The sequence below is a fragment of the Pteropus vampyrus genome, unplaced genomic scaffold, assembly GCF_000151845.1.
Source record: "Pteropus vampyrus isolate Shadow unplaced genomic scaffold, Pvam_2.0 Scaffold509, whole genome shotgun sequence".
NCBI lineage: Eukaryota > Metazoa > Chordata > Mammalia > Chiroptera > Pteropodidae > Pteropus > Pteropus vampyrus.
This window is the reverse complement of record NW_011889290.1, coordinates 1,046,829-1,051,720: the sequence shown is the minus strand read 5'-3', so window position 1 is coordinate 1,051,720 and position 4,892 is coordinate 1,046,829.

Below are 4,892 nucleotides of genomic sequence, written 5' to 3'. Positions count from 1 at the left end.
AAGGAAGGAAGGAAGGAAGGAAGGAAGGAAGGAAGGAAGGAAGGAAGGAAGGAAGGAAGGAAAAGAAAGAAAAAGAAAAATCAACACAGATGTTCAGAAATGGGCCACAAGACAGGGCTAAATGAGAGTTTGCCTGATCTTGGAAATAATGAGTCATTTCAAAAAGGAATCTAGTCCTGGGAGAAGTGTTAACTCACCATAAAAAGATTTCATGTAATCTCTTTGAGGGCTGGGGAATTTTTCAGTTACCCTGGAAGTCTTGTTTTTCACAATAGAATTTCCAAGAACCTATGTGGGGGGAAAATAATCTCAATGTAACTGAAATGATAAAAATAAGAATATTAAGTATTCATAGTCAATGTTTTAATGCTAAACTGTGTTTGCCTGAACAGTCTTTCATTGATTCATCCATTTATTCACTCAGCAGACATTTATTTACTGTTTCCAGTGTGCAGGCAGTGATGATGAAGAAAATGTGACGTAGTGCACATCATTCATTTACCAAACATTTGTCCTCTACTCTGGGCTGGCTGCTGGGGATAGGGCAGAATAAGGCAAAGAGTGTCCCTGCCCTCATAGAGCTCACATTCTATCAGGAAATTCAGACACCAAGTAATTTTTTAAGTGCTCCAAGGAGAAATGTAAGGGTCAAGAAAGAATTCTTAGAGAAAGTAACAAGTATTCTGGGATCCTGGGGATGTTTAGCTGACAAAACAAAGCTGTTGGGAAGGGAGACGGAGAGGAAAGAGATGAATCTAAATGTAATTATAAACTCTGAATGTCTCTAGGGGGCCCTGAGGGGGATAGAGCATGGAGTGTTTGGAGAACTGAAAGAAGCCTCTATGGCTGGAACACAGAGTGAGGAGAAGAGGGGATGAAAAGAGACTGGAAAGATAGGCAAGGGCTGGATCTGGCAGTCTTGAAGGCCATATTATTCCATCTATACTAAAATCAAACGTTTTTCTCTTGAAGATGAGCTCTTATGTCAAAGCCACTAGGATAAATGTAATGAAGGAAGATGCCCTATTCTACTGTTATTAGTTCACTGGGAAAAATGCCTTCCTTTGATCGGGTTTCCAGGCTATAGCTTGATGCCTCATTGTGAGAGCAATATGTGGGAGTCAGTCTGAAATGAAATAAAATCTTCCCTAAAAGGCTAGCTTTGCATTTTGAGTTTAAGAGGAAGAATTAGCTATAAAGGTAGAATGTGAAAGGAGAAAATATTGTTAAATTTGTTAGCTGTAAGGCCTGGAACTTGTTTGAAAAATAGTAATAAAACCATCTTTTGTTTTCATAACATATTATATCATTGTTTATTATATACCACTTTACACATATACATCGTCTCATTTAATTGGTTAGGATATTCCACCAAGCTGTATGACTCAGCATTTTAAGTGCTTATTGTGAACTATGATGGTAAAATGAGAAAAGTCAGGGAAAGAAGTTTCCAATCTCTATACAAACTTGAGCCAATTACTACCTGGTGGGTGGCTTCCCTATAGATGCTTGAGGACTAGGGATGGCCAGAAGGTATATTTGTTTAGTAATTCAATGTTTATTATTTTAATTTGATCTGGTACTGTAATAAGTGCTGATGATACTGTAATGAATGGGATGTGATATGTATCTTGAGCAGCCTAGGAGGGACAGGTACATCAGCAAGTAACTCTGGCAGGAAGCTTAGCTCCATCATGAACATGCTAGGAGGCTCAGGCGTAGTGGGGTCAGTGAAGGTTTCACAGAGAAGCAGGTTGGTTTGGTTCAAGTGGAAGATGATCACCGTAGTATTAAAAGAGCAAAGACATGTATGCACTTGCACACAGTCACATGCATGTGAGAAAGAGGCAAGGGTGCGGCCATTCAGGAAGTACTTTGTTAAAAGAAGTTTAAAAGGCTGATTCTGCCATCAACTTTATCTGAGATTTAGAGGAAAACCATCCATAAAATAAATTTTTATAATTCTGAAATATTTACTTTTGAAAAGAGAGAGAAGAAAAAACCTGACAGGAAGCTTTGGGATTTGTTTCTATGGTATAAGAGTGTTGAATGAAAAACAATATCAATTATGTGTTTCGTCATCAAAAAAAAATATTTGGGAAAGAGAAAGGGTTGCAATCCAGTGCATGCAGACTTGGCAAGTCACATGAGTATACTACACAGTGAGTTGAGATGGAGAAATGTTTATATAAAGGAAAAAAAAGTTAAGGGGAGGGGCAGTTACAACTATAGAGCTTTATTATAAGCATAGAGTTCTTCCTGTAGGGTTCTCATATACAGGGTTCTTGCCATGACATTGAGTGCAAGAACTCCTCCCATAAACCATAGCTCCTCCCCCAGACTCTCTCTATGTTTGTTTAAAGTGTCAGTCATAATCTTTATCCAGAGCCATAATCTTAGGTTCATTTTAACGAGTGCAACCTGGGATTTAAGCAACTGTATTTGGATTTATGTTTTGCCTCTTCCTGTAAAGCATGAATTTGTTTAGGGAAAGAAATCTAGATCAGTAACCTGCATAATTTCATTTTCAAAGTTAAGAGTTGCCCTAATAAACCAAAATATCTCAGGCCTCAAATTCCTGAAGCTGCTAAACTCTGCTTGTGTAACAGTTGTGTTAAGGGTGCTTTGAGCTTCTTTTAAAACATTCCAAATTACCTAAAACTTGTTCCTATGACTTTCCAATAATGCACGAAGTACACAGATAGCTGCTTTTGATGAGGGGGTTGAGTCAATCTTTGAATAAACTTTAGAAAAAAGAGAATCTTAAGTTGAGACAAATTAAGTCATTCCTGGCTTTCAAAAATGATTTTCAAGAAAAGTCTCTGGTTCCAGATATAGGGCAGATAAATAATATGAAACCCCACTCAAATACAAATATCTCTAAGTGCTAAAAAAATGTTAGCAAACACCTTTTTATATGTGGAGCTGAGCTTGCAAGAAAGTCTATGGTACTTCCAGGGGTCAGACATGAAAAAATGCTGGAAGGCTGAGCAGGAAGTCTGGTTGGGCTGGGGCCTAGTAGGTGGTATCCCAGGGACTTGGTGCTTAAGCTTGGAGCTGCTCAGAGTAAATGAAGTGGCACTGAGAGCTGCTAGTTCTACCTCATGCCAGGGCCACAGAGGACTATCATCTCAATGAGCAAGTAGAATAAAGGAAATCTGTTCACCAGCTAAGAGAGGTAAAACCTAAATTTTTCTATCTTGTTCTGGACTTAGGGTGAAAGAAATCTCCCTGGGAATTTCTAACAATGGCCCTGTATCACATGGAGATGGCCTATGCAAATACTAAAGCGAAGAACATTGCTACATTATGTCAACTGATGAACACTGGTGCCAATTAAGTGCCCAAAGGAATCCTCAATTTGAGATGCGATGAAGAGAGAAAATTAATTCAGTGCACACAGCTTAGCGGCGATACAGCATGGCTGTAGAATAGCTCAGTAGAATTATAGCAAGGCTGTGGAATAGCATGGCTGTGAGGCAGCCCCAGGGTAAGGCCCCTCTCTGGCTAGACAGTTCTGGTCTGCTCCACTCTGCCCTGCTCTGCTCTGCCTACTCTGCTCCACATCTCTTTGGTCTGGTGAGCCATCTTCGGTCCTAGCCAGGCAGAGGCAGTCTTCAGTGAAAAAGGAAAGCATGCTCTCTGAGCCAGAGGGGAGCTGACATATAAAAAGAAGTCCCTGCCCCAGTCCCTGACTGGTCTGTCCTCATACAAATGAGGACTCCAAATCGTCACAGTTTGATTGGTCCAAAAAGCACTATTTTGCTTTGATTGGTTGGTGAAGATGCTGATAGTAAGGATCTAGCTGTACAACTTCGATTGGATGGGTGAAGTCTCATTTCTAGTGGCCGAAATACAATTCTAGGAACTCCTTTATAAGGGCTAGCTTAGATGGTTTGAACACAGTGCAGACAGGCTATTCAGTGCAGGCTTCTCCCTGAAGCACAGTTTGGGTGAGAGACCCCTGTGCAAAAATAGCTGCTAGGCTTCGATTTTTAAAATTTGAGCCTAGTTAGCCACCAAGAGTCCTTAGTAATTATCATATTTCTCAGAGTTCACAATAAGTAACAACAAATTTGATGTTACGGTAAAAGAGAATCATTATTAGAGATTTTTAAAAAGTCGCTAAGTAATACAGAAATATACAATTCTCAGATTATATAATCCTAGTAACATAATTTCAATCTATTAAAGTAAAAGACAGGCTTCCAAGGAGAAAATGGAAAATCTACTAACTCTCAGTTACCCCTCAATTATAAACTCTGAGGGCAGGTACTTTGGAGCTTCATTCGCTTTTTACCCCAAGGCAGGAGTCCTCAACTCCCTGGCCTTGAACCAGCATCAATCTATGGCCTGTTAAGAACCGGGCCACACAGTAGGAGGTGAGTGGCTTGCAAGTGAGCGAAGCTTCATTCACATTTGTATCCTCTCCCCAGCGCTAGCATCACCACCTCGGCTCCACCTCAGATCATCAGGCATTAGATTTTCATAGGAGCACAGGTTCCTGCTGCCAAAAAGGTTGGGGACCGCTGCCCTAAGGGACTAGAACAGCAGATGCTTGACTAATATTTGTTAAAGAAATTGGTAAATATAATGCCTAAGAAAAAGACACAACTTTTGCCTTGGCCTTTCTGCGGCCACTTACCCAAGGTATGGGAGAAGGCAGTAAAAGGTCTGAGAACTACTACCCTAAGAGGGCAGGTCGCCAGAAGCCAAGCATCCTGGCCCTGGAGGGGTTTATGCTGCTTGGTGTGGATCTTTGTAAAGGAAATTTAAGCACCCAAAGGGTCAACTTAATTCCATGATTATGTGGCTTAGTTGAGTTAGAATAATTCTTGGCATTGCTCCAGGCTCAAGGCAGGGATGATCAGTGACAATTTGGGCCTTCTGGG